The sequence below is a fragment of the Eulemur rufifrons genome, chromosome 2 (genome assembly GCF_041146395.1).
Source record: "Eulemur rufifrons isolate Redbay chromosome 2, OSU_ERuf_1, whole genome shotgun sequence".
In the NCBI taxonomy this organism is placed as follows: domain Eukaryota; kingdom Metazoa; phylum Chordata; class Mammalia; order Primates; family Lemuridae; genus Eulemur; species Eulemur rufifrons.
Window position 1 is genome coordinate 101,418,199 of NC_090984.1, and position 16,623 is coordinate 101,434,821.

General features: G+C 52.9%; 1 pseudogene; it reads left to right on the forward strand.

Moving 5' to 3' along the window:
* The window catches only part of LOC138398619 (elongation factor 1-gamma-like), a 30,697-nt pseudogene extending 14,769 nt beyond the window's left edge, over positions 1–15,928 (forward strand).
* The last annotated feature ends 695 nt before the right edge of the window (positions 15,929–16,623 follow it).

A 16,623-nucleotide genomic window follows, 5' to 3' on the forward strand; every position in this document is an offset into this window, starting at 1 on the left:
GTCCTCAGTAGATCATCTCAGCACTGGCCACCCTGCCCTCCTAGGAGCACCCAAGTGCCCCTCCCGGATGCCGCCTGACCCTGGGCCTCTGTTGTGTGTGTCCTCTTCTCCTGCCTTCTGACCCGGTGTCCTTGGGGACTGTCTCTCAGATGGTTGTCTCTCTCCTCCCCTGGCTGTCTCTGTCCTGCTTTTTGCCCCTCTGAGGCTGGGTTTCTCTGGCTCTTCTTTCTAGGGGTAAAAAGGAACAAAGAGAGAATTTGCATGGAATGTGGGAAACCTCCCGTCAGTGGGCACTTCTGGAGGTGCCTCTCATTGTGGCCCCCAGTTGCCATGGGCAGCAGAAGAGTGTCTCCGGCTGGGAGCTGCTGGGTAAAGGACAAAGCCCAGGGAGGGGGGCCTGTTCAGGGGCTGGGGGCCGTGGGGCTGGGGGCTGGAGGACGAGAGGCTCTTGCTGCCCAGAACGAGGGAGGGTGGAGCAGTCCAGGGCCCCACACACCCAGCCTCCCTTCACCTTCCTCCACTGCCGGGTGGCTCCAGGCTGCCCCTGGGGCTGTAGCAGCTGTTGCTGCTGATGCAAGCTGTTGGCCATGGAGGGTGGGAGGGCGGGGAGGAAGGAGAGAGCTGTTCTCAGAGTGAGGGTCTCTGCGTAAGCCTGTTGACAAGCTTTCAAGTCTGCAAGACAGGACTTCGGGTTCCCAACCAGATTTGCTTCTGTCCCAAGCAGGGCTCAAGGCCAGGCCACTGGGCCTTGGGAGATCAGGGTGGAGTCCAATCACCCGTTGTCATGGCAACCTGCATCTCTTCAGGACTTCACAGCGAGGCCTAGAGCCCACAGCCCAGGGACAGGGGCCCAGAAGTGCACGGCAATGGGCAAACCCATGGTTGTGCCAGGAGGAACCTGACTGGGTAGATCCCAGAGAGGGGCCCATCTTTGGCCCAGTCGCTTCCTTCTAGTCCTTGCCTCTTCCCGGCAGTGTCTCCTGGGTCTGGCCTAAATAAGTTGGGCTCTGGCCAAGCTGGCTGGCCTCCAGGTGGATTTGGGACAGACAGCTGGGATGTGGTGTTTCTCCCCTCTGAAGAGATGGAGGCTGGAGATGGGGCTGTGGTGAGGCCGAAGCCTAGAGGGCTCGCAGCTACGCAACCGCAGCAGGGTGGTGGGGGCAGAGTGGGTGGGGGCTGGGGCCAATCTTTGGTTGATGTTTCCCAGGGAGGGGATGTGTCAAAGGATCAGGGCCTGGTAGCCCCCAATACCTCCACACATTGGCTGTTGCCCCTGAGACCTGAGTGGGTCCCCCTGGCAGGCCAGCCAGCGAGCCCTCGCACCCCTCCCTGACGGCTCCCACTCATTCAGGAAAACAGCTCCCCTCCTCGCTGGGGTCAGGTCAGGCTGGCCTAGGGCAGCATCAGGCAATGTTCACTTGCTTATTTTTGCATGTCCTGGGGGACTGTTAGAGCTGCCTGGACTCCTTGATTCTGGCATAGACACTGTGTTCAGCTCCTCAGGACAACCTGTGCTCCACTCTATGGGGCACACGTGAATGAGTAACACAGCCCCCTTTCCACCATGCACACGCAGCTGCCAGGTCCAGCTGCCAGCTCTGGTCATCCTTCCTGTCCTTCCTTGTCTGGGCTACTCTGACCCATCCTTTGAGGCCCGTGTCCAATAGGAAGCTGTTCCTGCTCCTCCCCACCTGCTCCAAGCAGCATCACTCATGTCCCCCTCTATGATCCCTTAGCACAAAGCACACAGCAGGCGCCGAGTGAACGAAGCTGCCCAAGGAGCCATTCTGATCCTTAGACTCTCCTGCTCAAAACTCCTCCACTGCTCCCCACTGCAAAAAGCGCTTCTGCACTTTTTGGCTTCATCATCCCTTGGGCTGCACCAGAGAATCCGCCACTCCAATCAGCCACCTCCTGGCCTTCTACCGAACTTGGCCTGAGCCTTCTCCCCTCCATCCCGTGCTCAGGGCACCCCTCCTCCTACAACCATGTTCACCTCTTGGAACTCTTTCCACTCTGCAAGGCCTGGGGTCTCCTGGTGCCCTGGAGGAACATAGGGCTCCTCTTCCACACCCTCCCCCTGCCCCTGCCTAGAGTCAATGGCTTTGGAATTCCCACACTATATATTCCATAAATTTGAAGCAAGTAGCAGCTAACAGCCTCCCATTAATGTCCCTATATGTGTGCACGTGAAGTGTGTCGTTGTGTGTGGATGAACATATATATATGTTCATGTGGAGATATGAGCAAGTATGTACATGGAGATGGGGCCTATGTGTGGCAATGACTGCGCCGGTGCCTGTGTGAAAGTGGGTGTGTGTGAGTGAGCCTGTGCACGTGTGCAAAGCATGTGCCTGCATGTGTATGGATTGAAGGTATGTGCTTGTGTGTGCAGGCGAATCTCTATGTGCACGTGGGTGTGAGTTGACTGCTGTGCTTCCTTCTGCCCAGCGGGGCCACTGGGGAAGGCCAAGGCCAGTCAATCTGTCTTCCACACCTCCCCAGCCCCCACCTCCAGGCGAGTGAGGTGGGGCTGCACACGCATCCTGACTTTGGACAGAGATAAATGAAGCATTCCTGGGGCTTGTGGGGCTGCAGCAGTGAGCAGCTTTGAGTGGCAGGGGTCTGGCCTCATGGTGGCCCCGGCCCCTGGCCTCCAGTCCTCAGCACATCCTGTCCCCACTGCACTGGCACCTAGGACTAGGAGGGCTCAGCATGGGTCCAGCAAGAGATGGTGGCTCTGCCCTGGTGCCTAGGCAACGGGATCCCTCTCCGGGCCTGTGAGGAGCTGCATATGTTGTGCCCTGGCAGTGGGGACAGTGACAGGACCAGAGTACCCAGGAGAGGCCAGATCTAATGCTCTTTCCTCTGGGGAGTGAACTTTGGAGGAACAAAGCAACAGGTTAACGCTAAGGAAGGATCCATTTGTGTGAACCCACTTCAGCTGGAGCCAGGAAACGCAGGTTTGGAGTGCAGCCAGGAAGGCTTGTCTGGACCTAAGGAAGGCGTCCTCCAGTGACAGAGGCCACACAATCTGTGTCCGCATCCACCCCTGGGGCCGGTGGAGGGGGTCGGAGGCAGGAGGCTGGCCCAGATGACCTTTAGAAGCGCCTCCTCCCCCCACAGTCCCAGCTCTGTCCCATGGTCTCTGCAGTTCTGAGGGGGCTCAGAAGGGAGTCTGGTGGGGACCCTGGCCAGGCGCACTTGTGTGCACTGCTCCCAAGCTCCTTCCCTCCACTCCCTGCTCCGGAACCTTCTTATCCTCAATTTCCTGCTGCCCTCCTCTCACCTCCGAGTGGCTGCCCCAGCCGTGCCCCCAAAGTGGTTTCCTCACTCCCTCCCTACTGCTCCAGAGTTCGGGAAAGGAGCCACAAATTATCCCAGCAGACCACCCCCAAAGGCCCAGCCCAGCCTCGCCAGGTCCCTGGAGTGCAGCCTGGGCCTCCACCCACCAGAGGTACTTAGAGGCCCAACCCGGGCCTCGGTAGGCATGTTCCTCCACCAGGGTGGTCCTGGGGACATCAGGCCAACTGGACAGGAGAGTGTGCCCTGGGGCAGGGTCAAAGAAGCCCTGGGGGCCACCACGTGGGTGCTGGGGTCCCCCTTTCCTGTAGAGCTTTGGGGCCCCTGCTTTGCCTTCCCTGGTGGCTTCTTCTCGCTCCCCAGGGAGTGGCTGATGGGAGAGGACATGCAGAGGTGCTTCGGGAGGATGTGGAGGGAGAGTGGGTGTCCCCCCTGTACCCTGTGCTCCCGCCTCCTCCTCCAGGAGCCTGAGCCTTCCCTGGGAGGTCCGACCCAGACCCAGGCAAGCCCGGGGACGAGGGAGGAGGTCGTTAATCACCATTATTTATCATTTCTTATGTAACGGGCTGTTATGAAACGTGCAATCTTGTACCAGGCACGACTGGGAAGATGGGAAAGACAGTCCCTACCAGGAGGAGCTTCCTGTGAGATGACCAGGCGGGCCCAGGAGCCAAGGCAACCTGCAGACCAGCCTGGAAAGGGAGGCGCCGGCCAGGAAGGGCTCTGGCTGGAGGTGAGTCTGTCCTGCTCCGGCTGGATAGTGGGCAGTGGGAGCCCCAAGGTGGGAAGGGAGCTGGGTTTGCTGCCCCCCCCCCCCCCAGGCCCAGAGCAGCTCTGGCTCCAGGGTGGCCTGGGTCACAGCTGGAGTTGTCACAATATTGACCCAGGAGGAGATAACATCCAAAGGGCTTGGAGTCCCAGTCGGACAAGGAGGGGGATGTCGCCGGAAAAGATCCTTGGCCCCCAGGGGGATCAAACTAAATGGGCCTTTAATAGGTCTCTTCCAGCTCAGATTTCATGGATAATTGGAAGCAGGTCCTGAGCTGAGCAGAGTGGGCGGCCCTAGTGGCCCTACTGCGACCAGGAGACAAGTGGGGATGAGGCGGGGTGGGGGATGCCGCCTCTGTGCCACCCCACGTGTCCCAGTGTGGCCCAGCCGGCCTCTGGCCTCTCTGGGGCTGCTGGACTTCTGCTCCAGAAGTGCTGCTGTTTTAACCCCTTCAGGGAAAGGAGGCGGACAAGCGAGGAGAGAAGTCCTGAGTCCGAGTTAGCTTGCAGGGAAAAAGAGCAGCTTGTCCTGACATGCCCTGGGCCTCATTCATTCATTCATTCATTCAATAAATATACATTAACATGTCAAGTTGGCGACAACCCTGTAAAATAAAATCCTTGCTTTTTGTTTTTATTACAAAAGAGGTACATACCTACCTGTTGAAACAAGCTCAAGGTATATTAAGCGAAAAGTGAAAATCCTCCCCCATTACTCTGTCCCTCTCTCACCACCCCCATACTCCAGAGGTAACTCTCTGTCTATAATTTATTGGACATCCTTCCAGAACATCTTCAAAGCATTCTGTACTACACCCCGCTGTTTTCACTCAGCAAGGCATGGTTGATATCCTTCCAAGGCAGTAAATAGAGTGTGGGTTTTCTCCACTCCCATTTTAAAGATGAGAAAACTGAGGTTCAGAAAGATTCAATGGCTGTCCCAGGCTGCACAGCCAGGCCTTGTTCCTGTCTTGCCGCAGCTTCCAGCCTCTTCCTTGGGGAGGGTGGGTATGATGGGGCAGAGGGCTAGAAAACCCCAGCGGGAGGGTCAGGAGAAAGAGAACGGAGCAGCGGTGGGCTGGGGAGGGCTGCTCCTTCATCAGTGTCCTGAGGAGCCGCAGTGCTGAGGCAGAGGGGCCTGGGGCCCTGGAGGCCAGGGCTGGGCAGGGCTGGGCAGCAGGCAGTGGAGGGGTTTTCAAGCAAACCTGGTGAGAGGGCAGGGGTGTTGCACTTCAGCCCTGGATGTGCCTGGGACATGCATATTTCTCCCCAGGCCCGAAAGGCCATTTCTCATGCTGCCTACTAATGCTGAGGACAGGCCTGTGTGCTCTGTCGAGGACTACCATCCTGCACCCCTCTTCAGTCTCTCGCTACCTGGCCACCTGCACGTACAGCAGCGAGGGGGATGCCCCTTATTCCAGCGCAGCCAGGAGCCCGCTCCTACTCCCAGAGGGCTTGGGGCACCTCCTAAAGGAAGGGACTGAGGGGACAGTTAGGTGGGAGTCCAGAGCAGCCTGTGCCTCAGCCTGAGGTGTAAGCAAGGCAGGCTGGAAAAGGTCATGACCCAGAGGCCTCCACACCAGACACCTGGCCTTCCTCCTCCCTGCCTGGGCCCTCCAAGGGAGGGAAGCCGGGCAGCTGCGGGAACACAGAGGATGCACAGGGAAGAAAACACTCAGGGTTCCTACTGGGCAGACCCCGGTACACCCACCCAGGCACATGCATGCACGCACACACTTGTGCACAAACTACGGAAAGACAGAACTCAGCAGAGGTGCTTTGCAGGTGCGCAGCCGAAATGGCTTGAGGGAGGCCTCCCTCTGAGGCAGGGGCACAGAGCTGGTGGTCTTTGGAGAGCTCTGCATTGCTCCTGCAGGTACCACCCAGACTGTGGACGGGGGCTCACAGAGATTCTCCCACAAGGCACTTAGGCCAATTGGGGAAGGGACCCCGATCCACACAGCCTGCCAATATCATTGGCAAACTTATTCTGTGCCAGGCACCATGCTGGGCCTGGGAGGACGGAGTCCACCTGCGAGACTCGGCTAGTACCAGGCACCACTGGGAATACGGAAGGAGGGTCCCTGCCGGAAAAGCTGATCCTCCACTTGGAGCTGGCTGGGTGGTCACCGATCTGCAGAGAGGTCTTTGGCCAAGCTTAGTTCTGGAAGAAGACACTGCACCCCCACCCCAGTTAGCGCCCAGTGGGAAGGCTAACGTTTCCTCTCTGCAGCAACACACCCCCTTACACACGGTTCTGGCCCTGGCTGGGGCCCCAGGAAGGAAACCACTAAGGAGGATTGAGTGTCGATTCACAGCCTAATCCGATCAGTGCACACAGCTACAGCGCGGGCTGTTCCCCGCACGGCCCCCTCCCCTGCTCTGCAGACCCTGGCGGCTGCTGGCTCTCAGGCCCGGCCCTGCCTGGCTGCAAGACCAATTACTACGGCCTTAATCACCACGGTGGCGGCGGCGGCGGCGCGGTGTTAACAACTGTCTGCCCATCAGTCTCCTTCCTGGGGCGTCGTGGAGGGGATGACCCCTTGCGGCTCTCCTCGAAGGAGCATGAAACTGGATCCCAACAACAGCTCGGGTGGCCGCCGTCCAGGGTAACGCCTGGCTCCCTCTTGCTGCCTGCTGGTCTCCTGTGTGTTTGCCCAGTTTCTCCTGCCATGGGGCTGAAAGCCCACGAGGAGGGGACCGAGCATCCCCTGAGCACAAACGCCATCGTGCTCTCCAGCCAGCACTGCCAACAACTGAGCTGGAGAAGGCGGGTGCTCCCTGTAGCCAGAGCAAATTAGGTGCCCGGATGTTGAGGTCTGGCTGGCATTTCCTGTGTTGGCTTTGGCTGGTGAGGCCAGGCCAGTGGGCTGCCCTCTTGACCTGAGTGGAGTCAAACAGGCACGTCCCAGACTCTTGAGCCCACTGACTTCTGCCCTGTGCCTCACAGGGAGTCTTGTTCTGGAAAAATGATCACCCCTCCCGCCTCGGTTCATGCTGAGCAGGCTTCCCCTGCCTTGTAGGGTGCTCTGAATGCCCGAGGCCTGGCCGGACCCCAACCTGTTGTTCTCACTGCCTGTTCCTCACGCTCAGGAATGGAGCCCATGAACTCACAGATCCCTGAGCCTCCCAGTACCTGCTGGATGTGGCGAGGCCCCTCTGCACGCCAGCCCTCAAGGCTGTGGTTCAGTGGGGGGCTCTGCCGCTCCCATCTGTGTGTGGAACAGTGTCCCCAGCCCAAGGCCTGCTCTTTGTCTGGACCACTAGGAGCCTTCGGCACCTGGGTTCCAGCTTGGGACCCCACAGAGCTCCCATCCCTGACCCCAGAGGGGCCAGCTTCACCTGCAGGCTTCAGCTTTGCTGGCTCCAGTTCCTTGGCCCGTGTTGTCTTTGGCATTGGGTCTCTGGGACACCAGATTGTCCCAAACAAGACAACTTTGTGATACTTATTTTCCCAAAGAGCAGAGTCTGTAACACAATTAAGCTCTTTGTGCATAGTGTGGTCTCCAGCCGCCCCCTCCCTAGCTGCTCCGACCCCTGCCCCAGCCAGGTCCCTTTGGGGGGTGGAGCATTCCTCGTTCTCTGTAGCCAGAGGTCTCTGGCCCAGGATTCGGCAGGGCTGGGCAGAGAGGGCAGGGCCAAGCCCCACCCCATACACCATCACTGGGTCACAGCTCTCCCTTCTCTTCTCCCCAGACTTAGGGTGCGGGCAGAGTCCCTGGGAGGAGAAGCGGGACACGGGCACAGTTGGAGCACAGGCTATAGAATTAGATTCACCTGACTATGGATCCCAGCTCTACCAGACACCAGCCGTGTGCCTTGAACAAGGTACCAAACGGCTGTGGAACTCAGGCACCTTCTCAGCAAAACGGGGGTACCCAGAGCACAGGGTTTGTGTGAGGAGCCAATGGGCCTAGCCCATAATAACCTTTCTGCATGGGGTGGGCTGGCTGGGTAGGCACTCAGGGGTCTGCAGAGTGGTCTTGGACCAGGCTTAGTCTGCACTAGGAGAGAGACTCTGCAGCCACACCCCATTCGTCACCTCCTTGCCCAGGCTGGCTCTTGCTTGGCCACTCGGCCCCATGGCCATCAGGGACTTGCCACCTTGACTAGATAGGACAGTCCACTAGGACAGAGCAGCCTCAGGGGGTGCTCAAAGAAGATGGTTGGGTCCCCTGAATCCTTGCTTGTTGAGGTCTCCACCTTTCTCCAGGGAAAGCTAGGGCATAGCAGGGTACCCCTGCATCCTACGTGCCAGGCACATGGGTGCTCAGACATTTGCTCAGTGTGACGTGAAGAAAGGAAAAGGCTCGGGTTTCCTACACTGCTCATGAAGGAGCAATAGGCGTAATTTTTCTGGAAGGTCTGGGTGATATTTATCAAGAGATTAAGGAGTGTTGATCACTTTGATGACCAATTCCACTTCTAGTATTCTCCCTTGGGAAATTATCTGAAGTGCCACAAGTCAGGTAGGGCCACAGGAGGGTCCATAAATACCTTCTACAATTAGGCAGGTATGGTGGGTGACTCACATCGTAATCCCAGCACTTTGGGATGCCAAGGTGGGAGGATTGCTTGAGGCCAGGAGTCTGAGAACATCATAGCAAGACCCCTAACTCTACAAACATTTTAAAAATTAGCCGGGTGTGGTGGCATGCACCTGTGGTCCCATCTATTCGGGAGGGTGAGGCGTTTGAGCCCAAGAGTTTGAGGCTGCAGTGAGCTGTGATGATGCCACTGCATTCCAGCCTGGGGGACAGAGTGAGACTCTGTCTCAAAAAAAAAAAATTTTTTTTTCTACAAAAATGTTTTTCTCAGTGCCATTTATAATAGCAAATAAATAACCAAAACACCTCAGTATCTAAGGGTAAGAGACTGGTTAAATATATTACACTATTCCATCCACACAATTAAAGGGCAAGCACTAAAAATCATGTTTAGGAAAAACATTTAATGACATGGCAACATCTGAGTAAAAAAATCAGGATATTTAACATCTGACAAAGTATAATCTTGATCATGTTTAAAAAAACGGGCTATGAATGGATAAACAAAGTATGACACACAATGGAATATTATTTGGTCTTAAAAAGGAAGGAAATTCTGACACATGCTACAACATAGATGAACCTTGAAGATAGTACGCTAAGTGAAGTAAGCCAGACAGAACAAATACTGTATGATTCCACTTATGTGAGGCACCTGGAGTAGTCATGCTTGTAGACAGAAAGTAGAAATGCCGTCACCAGAGATGGGGTGATGGGGGCTTGGGGGACTAGGGTGGGGAGTTAGACTTTAAGCAGGACAGAGTTTGGGAAGATGAAAAGTTCTGGAGACGGCTGGGGGTGATGGTTGCAAAACAACACGAATGTGCTTCATGCCACTGAACTGTGCACTTAATAATGGTCAAAATGGTCAATTTTATGTTACGTATATTTTACCACAATAAAAAAAGTAGGTGATAGGGAAATACGTCAAAACGTTCATAATGAATATTTTTGAGTGAAGGGATTACCGGTGATCTTTGTTTTATTGTTTATTTTCCAACGTTTTCCCCCTAGTACATGAGATTTTTTGTTGTGTTTGTTGTTTGTTTTAAGGAAGCCTGCTCCAGCATCGTCCAGATGTGTGCGGGGGCTGGGCGAGGGGGAGAGGCTTGGTCCGTCCAGCTGCACAGAGAAAGGAGGGAGGACCACAGCCTGGGGGGAGGGGAGAGGGGGTGCTCAGAGAGGGCCTGGGACTCCCAGCCCCCTCGGCACTCCCTGCCCTGCTGGCTGGCCTCCTGCTCTGCCTTCCCTCTGCTCGGCCTTGCCTTGCGCAGGGACCTCTCTCCCAGTAACAGCTCAGTCACTGGCCTGGAGAGGCTGCCCCAGCCCTAGTGGGAATGCGGGCTCGGGGCTTTCTCAGACGGTCAGTGCCCGAGACGCCTTCCCGCTGCTGCTCCGCCCCGTCCCAGCTGCAAAAACAACAGCCCGTACCCGAAGCCCTGTTATTGCAGCCGAGAGCGGAGCCTCAGTGGACAGCGGAAGGAGTGGGGATGAGGCCCGGCCAGCCCTAAATGGACCCAGGGGCAGGGGCGCCTTGGGGAGGTGGAGGGTCCCCTCCCGCTCCCCTGGGGAAGCCAGGCTCAGGCATGTGGGGAAGGGGCTTTCAGAAGCCCATGGGACTCAGGACCGAGGGCCAATTCTGCCAGTGGCCTCCCTGGCTCCCTGGGGACTGCGGGAGGTGGGGGCGGAGGGGGAGGAAGTAAAGCCACTTGGGATCCCGCTAAGCCAAGTGGGCAGGAGGCGGCACCACCGTGGCTCCCGGGCAGGCCAGGGCCAAGGCTTTCCCACGGGGTGCGACTGGCCACTGGGCTCAGCGCAGCCGCCCACCCCGGGCTGGGGCCCCTGTGCCCCGGGGGGTTTCCATGCTGTCGTCTCTTCTACAGGCAGGGGCACAGGCCGGATTCAGAACCCCCCAGCGCCCTCAGGTGTGTGCTGAGCATCTTAGCGAGGTCACGGCTTGCAGAGACCCGCCACCCAGTTTTCTCGGCATCCCTTCCGGTTTCATCTGTTGGCTTCATACTCACGTGACAGGGATAGGGCCGCGGAGCCTGTATTACCAAGGCCCTGCAGGCCTCAGAGACTGGTGGAAGCCTGGCCCCTGTCTCACCCCAAAAGGCCATTCCTCCCACTCTAACATGAAGGGTGTGGATGTTGTGGAATTAGGAGGCACTGTGGAAGTCTCTGGAGACAGACAAACCTAGGCTAGAACCTACACTCTGTCCCCACCAGCTGTGAGGGCACACCATTTAGCCTCTCTGAGTCTCCGCTGTAAAATGAAAATGTTAATATTTACCTTGTAGAGCCTTGGAATGCTTAGAGGTAATATATATATGTAAAGTCTTTGGTGCAATGTAGGTGGTGCTTTTTTTTTTTTTTTTTTTTTTTGGAGACAGAGTCTTGCTCTGTCACCCCAGCTAGAGTGCAGTGGTGTCATCGTAGCTCATTGCAACCTCAAACTCCTGGGCTCAAGCCATCCTCCTGCCTCAGCCTCCTGAGTAGCCCAGCTAATTTTTTGTAAAGACGGCGTCTCACCCTTGCTCAAGCTGGTCTCAAACGCCTGAGCTCAAGCAATCTTCCTGCCCTAGCCTCCCGGAGTGCTAGGATTACAGGCCTGAGCCACCCCTCAGCCTAGGTACTTCTTGAGTGGAGGGCATGATTCTTATTACTCAAGCTCCAACAAGTGAAATTAGCTGAGATTGGAAAGAATTTTCGGTCCTCAATTCTCAGCTCAGATATCCCCACCCCCCACATTCTGCACAATGTAGAAGGCAGCTTGAGAAGTTTTGCCTCCCTGCACCCCTCCCCCCAACTCTGGTCAGGAACCAGTTAATCAAACTGCTCTCTGAAGTTAGACAATGACTGCTCTTGTTAGGATGTTCCTGGCCACAGGCATCAAACCAGGGACAGAAACTATTCCTGGGACAGGGAGGAGCCAGTCGGGAGAGGATGAGCCTTGGGCCTCTGGGAGCCACCAGCAATCTCTATCTGCAGGGGAATCACTGAGAGTCACTTATGCACCAAGAGTGGCAGGAAGCTGCTGGGACCCAGGACATAACCATCCTGACTCGGCTGAACCATTACGCAAGGTCATTGCTCTGAAACGCTGTCAGGTAGTTAACTGATGAGTCCTCGAAAGAGAGGCGTTATTGAAATAAAAGCTGGCATTATTTTTCTCTGGATTATTCAGTCTTTGAAAATACAACCAGGTCTACTATCTATGAAGAGCACATTTTATGGAGATTTTTTGTTTGTTTGTTTTTTTGTTGCTGTTGTGAGACAGGGTCACTCTCTGTCACCTGGGCTACAGTGTAGGGGATTTTAAAAAATTCTCTTATGTAATGAGTGTGCAGAACTACTACTTTAAAGATCAATAGTAGTACATGTCTCTACGTCTTTGAGATCGTTACTGTTTCTCAAGGGTCACTGTTATTACCATCTCCACTGACAAAGGTCACCCAGCTTGTGAGGGACAGAATTAAGGAGATCTGTATCACTTCTAAACCCAAGCTTTTACATGGTTTAATATTCAGCGACACCGCTGCCATAGCTAAGAGAATAGCTAATTGGCTAGTGGGCCTTGATCTTCATATACTTTTTTCAGAGTTGTAGACGATTTGTTTTCATCTACCTATGCGCTTGGTTCAGCCTCACTTAGTGTGGACCTATGGATTGCACAGTAACTATCTGTTGACCAGAACCAGCCCATCTCATTGGGCTGTCATGGATACCAAAAGAGATAAGGAATTTAAAATCCTGTAACCAAAGGCAAAATCCTCTAAAGTGTAGGGAATGATGCTGTTTATTAGTATTGAGAATTTTCTTGTACAGAGGCTGTTTTCCAATATGCAGTGTTGGTGCTTGGTATAATATAAAGGTGCACAATAAACATCTGTTACATGTTGACTATGTTGATCTATGAAGAGCACTAGTTAATACACAATCCTAAAAACGATGGGGTAGTATATTTTTTTCTAGTCTCCCTGATATGTGATTATTACCGCTATCTATGTTTGTCATTAGACTTTCCCTTCAAATTCCTAGCATCGACCATGTTCAAGTGTCAGGGAAGCTCAAGAACAGAGCCAGACTCCACAAAATTATAAATCCATATTTCAAGCAAGATTAGTTTCTTGTTTAGCAGAAGCAACCAAATAATGAATTCCTACCTTGGACAAGAATAGGGTTGAGCTCCTTGGAAGACAAGAGAATCTTCGTCAAGGCTCTAGCAACTCAAAAAGTTAAGCCAAAGGGGAATTTGTTGAGAAGTCTAAGTGTGGCTCTACCTCCAGGCATGGCTAGACCTTAGGGCCTGCAGCAGCACATCTCAAATCATCAGCTCATTTGCTGCCTCCCTGTAGGGCTTGGCTCCGCTTGCTTCTCCTAACTTTCTCCTACAGCAGACAAGACCTCTCTGTGAGGCAGGAAAGGTGGCCACTGACAGTCCAAAGCCAACCTCTTTACAGCAGATGTTCTAAAGGGCAGAACCCTGCTTTGTTCCAGGGTCCGTATGGCAAACCCCAGGGAAGGACTGGATGGCTTTGCACAACCAATTGGCATGACAGTTGGATGGTGGACCAGACCTGGGTGGTGTGACAGGCCCGTGGTTGGGGGCCACTTGGGGCAACCGGGAGGCGCTGGGATTGACAGTTCCACCCAAATCACATGGGATGCGGAGGGGCAGTTCCCAACGGAAAGGGGGTGCGGGACAGACAAAAACAACAGGTGTCCACGACAATAGCACTTGTTCTCAGGTTGCGTAGAGACAGGACTTATCCACCAAAACAATCAGAGAAGGATAAAAACAGTAGAGCGTTCACATGCCCAAGTGTTGAGTCAAAGCCCTTCAGGAAAAGGAAGTGATCCTATGGCCTAAAGGAGAGTCTTTAGAACAGGAGGAGAAAGACACAAATATTTTAGTCAGCCTCCCTCCTCCCAGTTGAGAATTGTCATCATAATCATCTTCGTCCCCAAGTTAAATTCAGGAAGCTGTTATTTGATGATTATGCAAACAATTAGTCAGAATGCTTAGAATTGGGACACTTCAGGAAACTCTGGGAGATTTGATCGACATAATCATATTCCTGGTTGAGAGACTGGGCCTAATGAAGGATTTCTTACAATTTCTTTCTGATTATAAATGGAGTATGTTGATTGTAGAAATTTTGGGAAATACAGAACAGTACACAAATAAAAATCACTCTTGCATTTATTGGGATTGGGTATGACTGCAAGTGACAGAAACGCCAAGATAATAGTGGCTTAAACAAGACTGCAGTTTATTTTGCTCTCAGCGACATGAAGTCAAAGGCAAATAGTCCAGGCGGGTATGGGAGCTCCACTCCACAGAGGCCTCAGGGTGCCCAGGCTCCTTGCAGCTCACTGCACTGCCATCCCTACAGTATGACCCACACCCTCATCATTTAGCTGGCAGAGCAGAAATGCAGCAAGGGGGAGAAAGGGATAAAAAAGCCAAAGACCCATCCCAGCTATCTCTCAGGGTAAGTTCTGAGAAGCAGTAACTCAACACTTCCACACCATCCCATTGGTAAGAACATAGTCACATGGCCACATCTAGCTGCTAAGGAGACTGGGAAATGTAGTCTTTATTCTGGGTGGCTATTTGCCCCGCTAAAACTCTATTACTGCAGAAGAAGGGGAGAATGGCTTTGGGGCAATTAGGGGTCTCTGATAAACCTGTAATCGTACTACCCAGAGACAGTCACTGTTAACATCTTGATATATATCATATACACACACATACACACCCCTGTATGCATATATGTGTATGTATATGTGTGTATTGTGTACACATGTTTTTATTTACAATACATATATATAACATACATAAATAATTTTAGAATGAAATTGAGGTCCCTCCAAATATACTATTTTTGCGTCTTGTTTTATTAAAAAAATTGCAGACTTTAGACAGTCTCTTATTATGTATTTTGGCATCAGGTTATTTAACAACTATAGCTAGAATTATTTTAAAAAATTGGCCCTTTCTCTGCAGAATCACCGTGCTGGCTGGGACCCGGAACACAAAGCCTGAAAACTGGAGGACCTTCAAGGCCCTCGCTGCTGCTCAGTATGATGGCGCTCAGGTCCACGTGCTTTCTGCACCACCCCACTTCCACTTTGGCCAAACCAACCACACTCCTGTATTTCTCTGCAAATTTCCTGCTGGCAAGGTTCCAGCATTTGAGGGTGATGATGGATTCTGTGTGAGAGCAATGCCACTGCCTACTACAGGAGCAATGAGGAGCTGCAGGGAAGCACTCCAAAGGCAGCAGCCCAGGTGGTGCTGTGGGTGAGCTTTGCTGATAGTGACATAGTGCCCCCCTCCAGGACCTGGGTGTTCCCCACCCTGGGCATCATGCGCCACAACAAATAGGTCACCAAGAAGACAAAAGAGGAAGTGAGGCAAATTCTGGGGCTCCTGGATGCTCACTTGAAGACGAGGACTTAGCTGGTAAGCAAATGAGTGACACTGGCTGATGTCACAGTTGTTTGTACCTGATACCAACTGCTGGCTCCTCACCTGCATTAACCAGCCCCAGTTCTGGGCTGTCTTGGGGGAAAGTGAAACTGTGTGAGAAGATGGCCCAGTTTGATGCTAAAAAGTTTGCAGAGTCAGCCTAAAAAGGACACCCTACTGAAAGACAAGGGTTTGTGGGAAGGGGAGCAGAAGTCCCAGGCCGAAGGGAAAGAGGAGAAAAATGCAGCTGCCGCTGCTCCTGAGGAGGAGATGCACCAATGTGAGCAGGCCCTGGCTGCAGAGCCCAGGGCCAAGGACCCCTGTGCTCACTGGCCCAAGAGTACCTTTGTGCTGGATGAATTGAAGCACAAGTGCTACAACAAGGACACACTTTTTGTGGCGCTGCCATATTTTGGGGAGTACTTTGAGAAGGATGGCTGGTCCCTGGTGCTCTGAGTACCGCTTCCCTGAAGAGCTCACCCAGACCTTTATCAGTTACAGCCTTATCACTGGAATATGTCAGCAATTGGACAAGCTAAGGAAGAATGACTTTGCCAGGGTTCTTTGGAACCAACAATAGCAACTCCATTTCTGGAGTCTGAGTGTTCCGAGGCCAGGAGCTTGCTTTTCTGCTGCGTCCAGATTGGCAGGTGGACTATGAGTCATATACATGGTGGAACCTGGATCCTGGCAGCAAGGAGACCAGGCGCCGGTTCAAGAATATGTTTCCTGGGAAAGGGCCTTCCAGCATGTGGGCAAAGCCTTCAATCAGGGCAAGATATTTAAGTGCACATCTTGTGCCATTGCCTAGATGCCTATACCTGCCCTTCTGGGAGATGGGGCTCATTAAGGGAAACTAAACATTGCAAAAAAAATTGACCACCCCCCACATGTAATGCTTTATAATTTTCTTTTAAATAGATGTGCTTATTTTATAAATCCTAGTTCTAAAATTTTTTGTTTATTTATCTTGAAATAACTGTAGATTCACAGAAGGTTGCAAAGAAATGTACACCCTTCTCTCTCATGTACCCTTCCCCCAGCCTCCTCCAATGGTAACATGATGGTACAAAGCAAAACCAAGAAGTTGACATTGGTACAATCCATAGAGCTTATTCAGATTTCACCAGTTACATATGCACTGTGTGTGTGTGCGTGTGCATGCGTGTGCATATGTGCATTTGCAGTTTTACCATGGGCAGCCTAGCATAACCACCACCATAATCAAGAAACTCAACTTTAGTATCACAAGACTCCCTTGTGTTACTCACTTATAGCCACACATCCCACCCATCCCTAATGCTTGGAAACCACTAATCCATTATTCTTTATAATTATGATATTTCATGAATGTTACATAAGTAGAATGATGCAGTATGTATCCTTTTGAGATTTTTTTTTGCTCAGCATAATTTCCTCGAGGTTCATCTAAATTGTTGTATATTTCAATAGCTGGTTCCTTTTTATTGCTGAATAGTACTCCATGGTATGGATGTACCACAGTTTATTTAAACATTCACCAATTGG